The following is a 15,057-nucleotide window of genomic DNA, read 5'->3' as shown; positions in this document are numbered from 1 at the left end:
CACATAATGAAACCCCAAGAAAAACTCTGGACACTAAACTCAGTTATGCTTCCCTGATTGGCAATCCTCTGTGCATATTGTTACACATCAGCGTGCTGGGAGGGTGACATCCTGACTCCACAGGCAAAGGACACTGGAAGCTTGGTATTAGGGACCCTTCTAGACTTTGCCCTGTGTGACTATTCTTTTGGCTATTTCTGATTTGCATCCTTTTTGCTATAATAAAACTGTAAATGTAACTATAACGCTCTCCTGAGTTCTGTGAGTCACTCTAGCAAATTATCAAACCTGAGGAGGTAGTGAGCTAAATTTGTAGCCAGTTGCTCAGAAATGAGGGTGGCCCTGGAAACCTCATAAACCTGTGGCTGGCTTCTGAAGTAAAGAGAGCCTGGTGGAGGACTGTCCTTTTAATTGATAAAGTTTGGCCTAACTCTGGGTAGCTAGTGTTGGAAATTACTGAAGCAATGAGCAATCAAACCAAAAACTAATAATAAATGATGATATAAAAGAGGAGGAAGAGCACAGATGGACTGGGACAGGGTGGAAGTTATACCTCTCTGAACATACCTTGTTTTAGGGCTTGACTTTAAAATCATGAAATTGTTTTTACATAATTGAATCACAAAATGGAATCAAGATGAAAAAGCAATCCCTAAAAATTAAAAACTGAAACAAAGGAACCTAACTCTATATCAAGTTAGTACCATAACCATACAGAAAATTATTTCAAGTGACTTAATATACAGTATTTTGATTGTACATCCCTAGAAGGGATCATAAGGTCAAAACAAACCAAAAGGAATCAATAATATATTCAGTGGTCATGTGGCTGGTTGCAATATTGGTATTGTTATTTTGAAAAGATGTAGAAGCAACAGGCACACCCCTAGCCCCAAAATTATGCTTTCTAAAACCATTATTCTTTAAAGGAAACAAAAGCTCTTTGGACAAATGACTAGCCCACATATGGGGAAGGAAACATACAGGAACCTAGTACATCTTGTCATAACAGAAATCAAAGAATTTATCAAAGACTACTGGGGCCCATCAATAGCACATTGGAGCCAACTTGAAGGAGCACCCACTGGCCAAAGATGGCATCAAGTGAGCATCAAAAATAATGATAATTGTGACAGATTGAAACATACCAAATGTGTACATATATATTTTTAACACATACAAGATATAAAAATTCACTGATCCATAATGATAATTTTACAAAGCCATCAATGGATATCTTTGGGGTTGCTGGGGTACCAACTTATTCTGAAATGACACACAAAAGGAAAGAATCAAGCATTTATCCTGCCTTTCTTATTCAGACTATATTTTGGGGTAACCAAATAATTGATGAAAATTCTTTGTCGAAGAATCACACCTAATAAGTGTAAGAAGGGTTAATGATTTAGGAAAACCACTATTTTGCAACATGTAATGAAATCATAGATACAGATAATGATCATCAATGGCTTCCAAAGCAGTGGGTGAAAGATGAATGAAAGACTTTATAATGGAAGGATCAGGCTGAAACCACCTGAACAAGCTGATCAGTATTAAGATCACTGAAAGTTAAAAAAATAGATTTTATGTGTTTCCTGATGTGATTCAATGGGAAATACACAGCACCACCCATACAGTACTTTTGCCAAATAAATACATATTTAAAATTTTTATAGCTGGGTGCAGTGGCACGTGCCTGGAGTCCCAGCTACTTGGGAGGCTGAGGAGGAAGGATCACTTCAGCCCAGGCTTTTGAGGCCAACCTGAGCAAAATAGTGAGAAATACCTGTCTCGAAAAAAAAAAATGAATGAAAAACCTAAATGTAATCAAATCCACAGTACTAATTGCTCATTTTCAGGAAAAAAAAAGGGAATGGAATAATACGTAACATATAAAATCACAGTTTAAAAATAAAGTCAAATAAATATAAAAGGCAATTCTATACTTCAAATGACTCCATTTCTCATCAAATAAGTAGTATTAATATTTCAATATAGATGATTATGATTATGAAATTATATGAATGATTATGAAATTATAAGATGATTATGAAATTATAAAGTTATAATAGATTAATATTATTATTTGGGGGGTGTTATCATGGTGTGGTCATGGGTATTGTGACTAAGCTTCTGAAAAATCTTTATCTGTTAGAGGTAAATAGTTTTGTACTATATTTACAGATTAAATAATAAGATGCCTGGAAATTACTTTCAAATACTCCCCCCTCCCCAAAAAAAAAAGTATGGGGAAGAGATGACACAAGAATGGCAGAAAATTGATAATTAGTGAAGTTGGGTGATGGGTTATGAGGATTCATTATAACATTCTCTCTAGTTTTGTGTATGTTTGAAAATCTCTGTAATAAAAAAGTAAAAGATAAACATGATCATCTTAATTGATGCAGAAAAATTCATTTGATCATGTTCAACATTCATTCATAATTCATTCATACTATTCTCAGCAAATTGGTAATAGAAGGGAATTTATTTAACCTGACAAAGTGTGCTTTCAAAATCTACAGTAAACATTACAGTTAATAATGCAACAGAAGTTCCTTTTTTTGAATCAGAAATAAAACAAGGATATTTTATCCCTAATATTACTATTTCTCAGCTACACTGAATTAGAGGACTCAGTATAAGCCAGGAGTAAGAAGAAGGAAAGAGCTCATTTTCTCAGATAAAATGATTGTCTATATAGAAAACCCAAAGTAACTGTAAAAAATTAGATTTGTTAGCATCTGCATACGAATCTGCTGCAACCTCAATTATTGCTTCCTTAGAAGAAAGAATTTGACCAAGAGGCATAAGGCAGAGGAAGAGACTAAAGCAAGTTTTAGAGCAGGAGTGAAAGTTTACTGAAAGGTTTTAGAGCAGGAACAAAAGGCAGTAAAGTACACTTGGAAGTGGGGCCCAGCAGGCAACTTGAGAGATTCAAGTGCTCTATTTGGCCTTTGACATGGCCTTCTCCCCTGATTCTTCATTTGGGGTGGGCTGTCCACAGGCACAGTGGTCTGCCAGCACTTGGAAGGGGCCACATGCACAGTGTTTTACTGAAGTTATACTCATGCTCACTTGAGGCTGTTTGTTTGTTGGCTTGTTTTGCCATCCCTTCTGCTGAGGGTACCCCATAGTAGGCATTGCACTCGGAGTTCTAGGGGAATGGAACAAGGATTGGAGATGATAGTACTGATAGCAACGAGGGCAGCAACCAAAACAAGCAAGCAAGGAGGCCTACAAACAAAGAAACAAGAGGGCAGGGAAAGCCTGAACCATGAAGACCACATCTTTTTTAATCTATTTTATTTTCTCATTTAAATAGTTTTTGGGGAACAGGAGATGTTTGCTTGCATGGAAAAGTTCTTTAGTGGCGATTTCTGAGATTCTGGTATACCCATCACCCCAGCAGTGCACACTGTACCCAATGTATAGTCTTTTATCCCTCACTCCCCTCCAACCCTTCCCCATGAGTCCCCAAAGTCCATTATATCATTCTGTATGCCTTTGAATCCTCATATCTTAGCTCCTACTCATAAGTGAGAATACACAATGTTTGGTTTTCCATTCCTGAGTTACTTCACTTGGAATAATGATGTCCAATTCCACCCAAGTTCCTGCCAGTGCCATTATTTCATTCCTTTTTATGGCTGAGTAGTATTCTATGGTGTATATATATCATATTTTCTTTATCCACTCATTGGTTGATGGGTATGTAGGCTTGTTCCATATTTTTGCAATCACAAATTATGCTGCTACAAACATATGTATGTAAGACTTTTGTTTTCATCTGATGATTTATTTTTCTCTGGGTAGATACCCAGTTGTGGGATTGCTGGATCAAATGGTAGTTCTACTTTTAGTTCTTTAAGGAATTCCCATAGTGTTTTCCATAGTGCTTGTACTAGTTTACAGTCCTATGAACAATATAAAAGTGTTCCCTTTTTACTATATCCATGTCAACATTTGTTATTTTTTTATTTTTTAATTATGGCTATTCTTGCAGGGGTAAGGTGGCATCTCATCATGGTTTTGATTTCCATTTCCATTTAGTGATGTTGAGCATTTTTTCATATGTCTGTTAGCCGTTTGTATATCTTCTTTTGAGAATTGTCTATTCATCCCAGCGTGGTGGCTCACGCCTGTAATCCACACTTTGGGAGGCCAAGGCAGACAGATCACCTAAGGTCAGGAGTTCGAGACCAGCCTGGCCAACATGGTGAATCCCTGTGTCTACTAAAAATACAAAAATTAGCCGGGCATGGTGGCATGTGCCTGTAATACCAACTACTTGGGAGGCTGAGGCAGGAGAAATTGCTTGAGCCCAGGAGGCGAAGGTTGCAGTGAGCCAAGATCGTGCCATTGCACTCCAGCCTGGGCAACAAGAGAGAAACTCTGTCTCAAAAAGAGAGAGAGAGAGAGAGAGAGAGAGAGAGAGAGTTGTCTATTCATGTCTTTGCCTACTTTTTGATGAAATTGTTTGCTTTTTTCTTGCTGATTTGTTTGAGTTCTTTGTGGATTCTGGATATTAGTCTTTGGTTGGATGCATAGTTTGTGAATATTTTCTCCCACTCTGTGGGTTGTCTGTTTATTCTGCTGATTCCTTCTTTGCTGTGCAGAAGCTTTTTAGTTTAATTAGGTGCCATATATTTATCTTTGTTTTTGTTGTGTTTGCTTTGGGGCTCTTGGTTATGAACTCTTTGCCTAAACCAATGTTTAGAAGAGATTTTTTCTATGTTATCATCTAGAATTTTTATGATTTCAGGTTTTAGATTTAATTATTTGATTCATCTTGAGTTGATTTTTGTATAAGGTGAGAGATGAGGACCGAGTTTCATTCTTCTGCATGCGGCTTGCCAATTATACCACCATTGTTTGTTGAATAGGATATTCTTTCCCCACTTTATGCTCTTGCTTTGTTGAAGATCAGTTGGTTGTAAATATTTGGCTTTATTTCTGGATTCTCTATTCTGTTCCATTGGTCTATGTGCCTATTTTTATACCAATATAATGCTGTTTTGGTGGTGATAGACTTGTAGTATAGTTTGAAGTTCTGTAATGTGATGCCTCCGGATTTGTTCTTTTTGCTTAGTCTTGTTTTGGTTATGTGGGCTCTTTTTTGGCTTCATGTGAATTTTAGGATTGTTTTTTCTAGTTCTGTGAAGAATGATGATGGTATTTTGATGGGAATTGCATTGAATTTGTAGATTGCTTTTGGCAGTATGGTCATTTCTACAATATTGATTCTAACCATCCATGAGCATGGGATGTGTTTCCATTTGTTTGTGTCATCTATGATTTCTTTCAGCAGTGTTTTATAGTTTTCCTTGTAGAGGTCTTTCACCTCCTTAGTTAGGTATATTCCTCCGTTTGTTTTTTGTTTGTTTTTTGTTTGTTGGTTTTTGTTTTTTTGTGGTTTTTTTTTTTTTTTTTTTTTTTTTTTTTTGCAGCTATTATAAAAGGATTTGAGTTCTTGATTTGATTCTCAGCTTGGTTGGTGGTGGTGTATAGCAGTGCTATGGATTTGTATACATTGATTTTGTATCCTGAAACTTTACTGAATTCATTTATCAGATCTAGGAACTTTTTGGATGGGTCTTTAGGGTTTTCTAGGTATACAATCCTATCATCGGTGAACAGCAACAGTTTGACTTCCCCTTCACCAATTTAGATGCCCTTTATTTATTTCTTTTTTCTGGTTGCTCTGGTTAGGACTTCCAGTACACTGTTGAATAGCAGTGGTGAAAGTGGGCATCCTTGTCTTGTTCTAGTTCTCAGCAGGAATGCTTTCAACTTCTCCCCATTCAGTATAATGTTGGTTGTGGGTTTGTCATAGATGGCTTTTATTACCTTGAGGTATATCCCTTCCATGCCGATTTCACTGAGGGTTTTAATCATAACGGGATACTGGATTTTGTCAAATATTTTTTCTCCATCTATTGAGATATGATTTTGCTTTTAATTCTGTTTATGTGATGTATCACATTTATTGACTTGTGTATGTTAAACCAAACCTGCATCCTTGGTATGAAACCCACTGATCATGGTGTATTATCTTTTTGATATGGTGTTGGATTTGGTTAGCACTATTTTGTTGAGGATTTTTGCATCTATGTTCATCAGGGATATTGGTCTGTAGTTTTCTCCTTTTTTAATGTCTCTTCCTGATTTTGGTATTAGGGTGATACTGGCTTCACAGAATGATTTAGGGAGGATTCTCTCTTTCCTCTATCTTTTGGAATAGTTTCAGTAAAATTGGTACCAATTCTTCCTTGAATATCTGATAGAATTCAGTTGTGAATCCATCTGGTCCTGAACCTTTTTGTTGGTAATTTTTTTATTACTGTTTCAGTCTCATTACTTTTACTTGGTCTGTTCAGAGTTTCTATTTCTTCCTCATTTAATCTAGGAGGGTTTTATATTTCCAGGAATTTATCCCTCTCCTCCAGACTTTCTAGTTCGTGCATGGAAAAGTGTTCATAGTAGCCTTGAATGATCTTTTGTATTTCTGTGTTATCAGTTGTAATATCTCCTGTTTTGTTTCTAATTGAGCTTATTTGGATCTTCTCTCTTCTTTTCTTGGCTACTCTCACTAATGGTCAATCAATCTTGTTCATCTTTTCAAAGAACCAGCTTTTTGTTTCATAAGTCTTTTGTATTTTTTTGTTTGAATTTCATTTAGTTCTGCTCTGATCTTTGTTTCTTTCTTTTCTTCTGCTAGGTTTGGGTTTGTTTGTTCTTGTTTCTCTAGTTCCTTGAGGAGTGACCTTAGATTGTCTATTCATGCTCTTTCAGACTTTTTGATGTAGGCATTTAATGTTATGAACTTTCCTTTTAGCAATGATTTGGCTGCATCTCAGAGATTTTGATAACTTGTGTCACTGTTATCATTCAGTTCAAAGAATGTTTTAATTTCTATCTTGATTTCATTGTTGACCCAAAGATCATTCAGGAATAGATTACTTAATTTTCATGTGTTTTTATAGTTTTGAGGGTTCCTTTTGGAGTTGATTTCCAGTTTTATTCCACTGTTGTCTGAAAGCGTACTTGATATAATTCTGATTTTCTTAAATTTATTGAGACTTGTTTTTGACCTATCATATGGCCTATCTTGGAGAATGTTCCATGTGCTGATAAAAATAAAGTATATGTTGGTTAGAATGCACTGTAAACATCTGTTAAGTCCATTTGTTCTAGGGTACAGTTTAAATCCACTGTTTCTTTGTTGGTTTTCTGTCTTGATGACCTGTTTAGTGCTCTACTGAAGTATTGGAGCCACCTGCTATGATTGTGTTGCTGTCTATCTTGTTTCTTATGTCTAGTAATAATTGTTTTATAACTTTGGGAGCTCCAGTGTTAGGTGTATATATGTTTAGGATTGTGATATTTTCCTATTGGACTGATCCTTTTATCATTATATAATGTCCCTCTTTGTCTTTTTTAATGGTTGTTACTTTAAAGTCTGTTTTGTCTGATATACGAATAGGTACTCCTGCTCACTTTTGGTTTCCATTTGCATGGAGTATCTTTTTCTACCCCTCTACCCTAAGTTTATGTGAGTCCTTATGTGTTAGGTGAGTCTCTTGAAGATAGCAGATACTTGGTTGGTGAACATTTATCCATTCTGCCATTCTGTATATTTTAAGTTGAGCATTAAATGTTAGTATTGAGATATGAGGTACTATTTTATTCATCATGCTAGTTGTTGCCAGATGGTTTTTCTTCATTGCATTATTGTTCATCATTATTGTTTTTATTGTGAGATTTATGTGTTAAGAAGTTTCTATTTTGGTGTATTTTGAAGTTTTGTTCCAAGATTTAGAACTCCTTTTATCATTTCTTGTAGTGCTGGCTTGGTAATGGTGAATTCTCTTTGCATTCGTTTGTCTGAAAAAAGCTTTATCTCTAATTCATCGATGAAGCTTAGTTTTGCTGGATACAAAATTCTTGGCTGGACATTATTTTGTTTGAGGAGGCGAAAGATAGAACCCCAATCTCTTTGAGTTTGTAGGCTTTCTGCTGAGAAATCTGCTGTTAAGCTGATAGGTTTTCCTTCATAGGTTACCTGATGCTTTTGCCTCACATCTCTTAAGATTGTTTCCTTAGTCTTTACTTTAAATAATCTGATGACTCTGTGCCTCCATGATTATCTTTATGCAATGAATTTCCCAGGTGTTCTTTGCCTGGGAAAGAACTTATATTGAATGTCTTGTATTTGGATGTCTTGTGTTTAGATGTCTAGATCTCTAGTGAGTCCAGGGAAGCTTTCCTCAATTATTCCCTCAAATATGTTTTCTGAACTTTTAGATTTATCTTATTTCTCAGGAAAAACAATTATCCTTAGGTTTGGCCATTTAACATAATCCCACATTTCTTGGAGGCGTTCTTCATTTTTTTATTCTTTTTTCTTTGTCTTTGTCTTCGAAAGCCTTGTCTTTGAGCTCTGAAGTTCTGTCTTCTATTTGTTCTAGTCTGTTGTTGACACTTTCCAGTGCATTTTGTATTTCTCTAAGTGTGTCTTTCATTTCCAGATGTTGTGATTGTTTTTTCTTTATGATCTTTATTTCTCTGGGGAATTTTTCATCCATATCCTGTATTGTTTTTTAACTGTCTTTAAGTTGGTTTTCACCTTTCTCTGGTATCTCCTTGAGTAGCTTAATGATCAACCTTCTAATTTTTTTCTGGCAATTCAAAGATTTCTTCTTGATTTGGATCAATTTCTGGTGAGCTAGTGTGATCTTTTGGGGGCGTTTTATAGAACCTTGTTTTGTCATATTACCAGAATTACTTTTCTGGTTCCTTCTCATTTGGGTAGACCGTTTCGGTGGAAAAATCTGGAACTCACAGCCCAATGTTCAGATTTTTTGTCCCATGGGATGATCCCTTGATGTGGTGCTCTCCCCCTTCCCCTAGAGATGGGGCTTCCTGAGAGCCATACTGCAGTGATTGTTATTGCTCTTCTGGGTCTAGCCACCCAGTGGGGCTACCAGGCTCTGGGCTGGTACTGGGGAATGTCTGCAAAGAGTCCTGTGATGTCATCCATCTTCAGGTCTCTCAGCCATGGATACCAGCACCAGATCTGGTGGAGGCAGTAGGGGAATGAAATAGACTCTTTGAGAGTCCTTGGTTGTAGATATGTTCAGTGTGCTGAACATATGTTGGTTATGCTAGCAATGAAATTGTCCCATGGACAGACTGAGGATCTCTGGTTAGCCAGGATATTGCAGGCAATTGAATTAGCTATTATTTGCTCCTTCCTTGGAGCAGGGTTATTCTGTCATGAATTACTGTAATGTCCTGAGTTGGTTGGCTTCCATCCAAGAGATGGCACTTTCAAGAGTGCACAAGCTGCACTAGTAGAAAGGGGATATAAGCTTGCTCTAAGTTGGCCAGTGTAAGTATTCAGGTTTCTCAGGCAAGGGGCAGGGCCATAAAGCTCCCAAGAATTTATGTCTTTTGTGATTGGCTACCAGGGTAAGTAGAGAAAGACCATCAGATGGGGACAGGGTTAGGCAAGTCTGACTCAGACTCTCCTTGGGCAGGGCTTGCTGCAGCCACTGCAGAGAATTGGCGGGCGGGGTGGGGGGCTCTTGGGCCAATGGGGTATGTTTCAGAGCAGATTATGGCTGCCTCTGTCACCATGGAAGTGGGGGAAAGCCGGTAGCAATAGGCCTCACCCAGCTGAGATGCAGTTGGCAAGGCCGGTCTCACTCTTGCCATGCCCTGATAACAGTGGTGAGTGCAGGCAGTCTGCACACATTAAGACGTTTTTCCCTTACCAGTTGAGTGTTCCTAAAGGAAGGTCATTTACCAGTTAAACTCCACCATTTTGCCTCTTAGTGCACATGCTTGAGCCTACTTGCCCAGCTCCTGAGATCTTATCAGAAAGCTACTGATCACCATTTTAGGTGTTTTCTATCCACTGGGAGACTTGCCCTGGAGTCTTTCCCTGGAGCTGGCTGCGACCAATTATTATTACAGAACGACAGTTTAACAACCACCTGACCATCACTGATGGTTGTCTGACATTCCTGGTTATAGGATGAGGGCCTCTCCTGGCCTGCTCTTATCTGCCTAACTTTCTTTCTAGAATCACTAGGAGTTTAGCAAGGGAATAATAAAGATAACAGTCAGAATGGTTTTCTTCCTCAGGGGTGGGGGTAGGAAGAGGATTCCAATGCGTTACGACACTGGTAGTGTGGAGAAAGCTGTTTATTATTCCATATACCTTGTAGTGTGTGTGCATGTGTGGTTTTATTGGTATGACATATTATCTAATTTTTAAAAGCAACTAAAATATGAGTATTTGTTTCTAGAAAATCTAGAGCATAAAGCATATGGAAACATCTGTTTGGTATACTGAAGACATAATGCTTGCTTTGACTGGGAAAATCACAATAACTTGTTTTTGAATGTCACTTGCCATTTTCAAAAGTATCACCAAGTTGTTGCCAAATGGTAGTGTGAACTTGGGGTTGCCAAATATTCAGATCTTTACAAGAAAAGCTGGAAATAAAAGTTTTTCATATATGCAACTAATTTAACTATTTGGAAATGGTAAATGAATCAATACTATGAAGGTCAAACAAAAGCCATCCATTTGTAAGTTGCCAGGCTATGACCTCTCTTCTACTCATAGTCTCTTAGAGGTAGTATTAGACCCCGAGTAAGTAAGGTCATTCCTTTTAGATAGGACATGAGCTCTTCAGTATATTCCACAACTCCCCATTCTTCTCACATCCTGCCATCTTCATTCTTCTATATTTTCTGCCTGTGACCACGAGATGGCTGTTTGTAAACCAATCCCTCTTCCATGTTCTATGACATTGATAGGAATCTACCTGTATTTCTCTCAATTCACCATTAGAGGGCAGGCATGGAAAATAAAAGATGAACAACCATAGATTTTGCAACTACTGGTATGTTCAGAGAAAAGAATCCAGGGATCAACTACAAAAGTCATTTTGTGTTTTTCTGAGTTTAGAAGTATTCTGCAAACATACAGTATGAGGGTGGGAGTGTTCAAGCTTTGCAAGAGCTGACCTCTATAGAGAGTCTGCTCTAAGAATCAGAGCTTGGCATTGCTTAGGGGCCTAGCTCAGGACAACCAGGAACATGGCTTCTTTCAGAAATTCTTACAAATAAGTAAGAGATTCCATATGCTCTCTCACAGTCACACTTTTCTGCTGAACACGTCTGTCAAAGGTAATCTCTTTGATAATCATACGTTCTTTGGGGAAAGACTATGGAGCAGAGTAGGGATAAGCCAGCCTCTCCCAGTGGGCAAAGGGCAATCACAGTGTTCAGTAGCTGGAAAAGGTTTGGCAACCAGCTCTCAAAACAAACAAACAAAACAGCTCTGACTTGTAGCATTTGCCAATTTTTATGGTGCACATACTCCTTCCTTGGCCAAATTTAAGCTTCCAATATGGTGTCACTGAATACACAGTTGGGAAGAGATGCACACGATGGGCTCTTGCCAGCCATAACACACCCGCTTAACCACACCACTGACTCCTAGCTCCTACCTCCATTTCAAAGTTACATCTTTACTGTAAAAGCAGGCCTGTCCCTAACATTTTTAGGGTTTAGGATACAGGTACAAATGGAGGCCCACATACTTTATGTCTAGATATTTAAGGTATAAATCAAACAAACAAACTGTTCGCTAAAATATGTTTTATTCTGTCGCCTTGACAAATATACCTTTATACCTGGAAAGCCAGGTTTAAATTTAGAATTCTATGCCTGAACACGGTTACATAGAAGAAGCCATCTCTGGCCCTCCATCTCAGGCTAACTCCCCTTCTCTTCCCACCCTCAGCACAGACAAGCCCTAGCCCTTGCTTCCAAGCTCTAACCACACACTCTGCAAACAGCTGCCCCTTGGCCATTTCTTAGGCCTGGGTGTGAGCACATTGAAAGGGTAGTCTGTGCACAGAATGGGATGAGGGAGGAGGCCACATTCACCTAAAAGTGGACTGGTGGTTATTTGAGAAGGGAATTACAGGGCCTCAAGTGCCTGAAGCATGGAGGTGGGGGTTAGGCTCCAAGAGGGCATGTCCTCGTTGCTCTGGGGATTCCTCACTCTTTGGGCCCAGGACCAACATGGCCCAGGACCAACATGGGCCTTTTAAAGTACAGGACTCAGGTCAGTGCACTTTCTCTCCCACTCCTGAGAGTGACTACTGCGCAAAAGTCTCTCCTCTGTCAGGATCTTCTGATGACCTTCAGTGGTAAACATCCCTCTCTCATTGAGGGAGAAATTCCAATCACTCAGACAGTATGTACTGGTTACTACAATGTGCTGGCTCTGAGCTGACAGCAAAGGAAGGAAAAGATTCTTCTGCCTCAACATTTCTTTCTTTCTTTTTTTTTTTTTTTTTCCAGACAGAGTCTCGCTCTGTTGCCAGGCTGGAGTGCAGTGGAGCGATCTCAGCTCACTGTAACCTCTGCCTCCCAGGTTCAAGCAATTCTCCTGCCTCAGCCTCGTGACTAGCTGGGATTACAGGCACCCACCACCACGCCTGGCTAATTTTTGTATTTTTAATAGAGATGGGGTTTCACCATGTTGACCAGGCTGGTCTTGAACTCCTGACCTCAGGTGATCCGCCTGCCTCAGCCTCCTAAAGTGCTGGGATTACAAGCATGAGCCATCACACCCAGCCTCTGCCTCAACATTTCCGAAAGGTTAGTCCATTATATTTGGGTCTTCACTTGTACTTTAGAGCAGGGGTCAGCAAACTAGGACCCACAGGCCAAATCCTGCCCACTCATGTTTGTACTGCCCATGACCTTAGAATACATTTTGAAAGGGCTAATGAAAAAAATCAAAAGAAGTATATTTCTGGATATGAGAAAACTATACAAATTCTAATTTCATTGTCCATAAAGAAAACTGTACCAGAACACAGCCCTGTTGGTTTACATATTGTCTATGACTACCATGGCTGTTGACTGGTTGTGATGGAGGCTCTTTGGTCCACAAAGCCTAAAATATTTACTCCCTAACCCTTAAGAAAGTTTCCCAACCTGTACTTTGGAGTTAAGTTTCTTTCCTGTGTTTCTCTAAAGAAGATTGGTGGCACATAGAGTAAGAAGGATGTGAGCCCCTGAGAGTGACAGACAGGACTAGCTGGATTTCCTAGGTCGACTAAGGATCCCTAAGCCTAGCTGGGGAAGGTGACCACACCTACCTTTAAATATGGGGCTTATAACTCAGCTCACATCCAACCAATCAGGTAGTAAAGACAGCTCACTAAAATACCAATTAGGCTAAAGGCAGGAGGTAAAGAAATAGTCAATCATCTATCACCTGAGAGCACAGGGGGAGGGGACAATGATTGGGGATATAAACCCCAGGCATTCGAGCGGGGAGTGGGCAACCCCCTTTGGGTCCCCACCCATTGTACGGGAGCTTTGTTTTCACTCTGTTAAATCTTGCAACTGCACTCTCTTCTGGTCCATGTTTGTTACGGCTCTAGCTGAGCTTTCGCTCGCCGTCCACCACTGCTGTTTGCTGCCACTACAGACCCGCCACTGACTTCCCCCCTCCGGATCCAGCAGGGTGTCCACTGTGCTCTTGATCCAGCAAGGTGCCCATTGCCACTCCCATCAGGCTAAAGGCTCGCCATTGTTCCTGCATGGCTAAGTGCCCGGGTTCGTCCTAATTGAGCTGAACACTAATCACTGGGTTCCACCGTTCTCTTCCGTGACCCATGGCTTCTAATAGAGCTATAACACTCACCGCATGGCCCAAGGTTCCATTCCTTGGAATCCATGAGGCCAAGAACCCCGGGTCAGAGAACAAAAGGCTTCCTGCCATCTTGGGAGCGCCCACCACCATCTTGGGAGCAGCCTGCCACCATCTTGGGAGCTCTAAGAACAAAGACCCACTGGTAACAAGAGGGAAGGGCTGGGAGAGGACAAAAAGGTGGACACCAGAATTTGGGGCTGGACAGATTGCAGAACTTCACCTCCTGAGAAAAGAGCCTAGGTACATAAGGACCAAAAGAGTAAGGAAAAATGGGCATGGGAGCCTGTCATGCTTCATCAACACACAGACCAGTCTTTGCCTTAGTTTCCCTCATTAATCCCACATATGGTCTCCATTTAATTGGAACTTTAAATCTCCGCTGTAGAACTCACTATAGTGCCTTTGCTGTGTAATTAATTAACTTTAGGGTTGAATGGCATTGGGGGCTCATTATTAAAACATCTACAGCAGCTCTGTCTAGTATAAAGATAATGAGAGCCAGCTATATATGTCCATATTTTCTAATAGTTTCATTTTCAAAAGTAAAAAGAAACTGGCAATATAAATGAACTATTTTACTTACACCAATATATCCAAAATATGATTTCAATATGTAATCAATCAGTATAAAAATTACTGAGACATTCTATATTCTCTTTTTACACTAAGTCTTTAAATCTGGTAAATATTTTATACTTACAGCACATCTCAGTTTGAAAAATCTCACACTAAATTTTCACCAGTAATACTTGATCTGTATTTATATTTCATAAAATTAATGGCTGAAAAAGTAGATTACGGGCCCTTTTCACGAGGTGGCGCCAAAAGCAAAGAAGGAAGCTCCTGCCACTCCTAAAGCAGAAGCCAAAGCAAAGGCTTTGAAGGCCAAGAAGGCAGTGTTGAAAGGTGTCAACAACAACAACAAAGATCCGCATGTCACCCACCTTCTGGCGGCCCAAGACACAGCGACTCCGGAGGCAGCCCAGATATCCTCGGAAGATTGCCCCCAGGAGAAACAAGCTTGACCACTATGCTGTCAAGTTTCCACTGACCACTGAGTCTGCCATGAAGAAGATAGAAGACAACACACTCGTGTTCATTTGGATGTTAAAAACAACAAGCACCAGATCAAACAGGTTGTGTGACATTGATATGGCCAAGGTCAACACCCTGATTCACCCTGATGGAGAGAAGAAGGCATATGTTCGACTGGCTCCTGATTACAATGCTTTGGATGTTGCCATGTTGCCAAAAAGATTGGGATCATCTAAACTGAGTCCATCTGGCTAATTCTAAATATA

General features: G+C 39.4%; 1 pseudogene; it reads left to right on the top strand.

Moving 5' to 3' along the window:
• Positions 1 to 12,648: 12,648 nt before the first annotated feature.
• On the top strand, positions 12,649 to 15,046 carry LOC116273686 (annotated as a pseudogene).
• The last annotated feature ends 11 nt before the right edge of the window (positions 15,047 to 15,057 follow it).

This window comes from Papio anubis, chromosome 2 (genome assembly GCF_008728515.1).
Source record: "Papio anubis isolate 15944 chromosome 2, Panubis1.0, whole genome shotgun sequence".
NCBI classification, from domain to species: Eukaryota; Metazoa; Chordata; class Mammalia; order Primates; family Cercopithecidae; genus Papio; species Papio anubis.
Note: the sequence above shows the minus strand (reverse complement) of the source record. Positions and strands in the feature narration are given on the sequence as shown.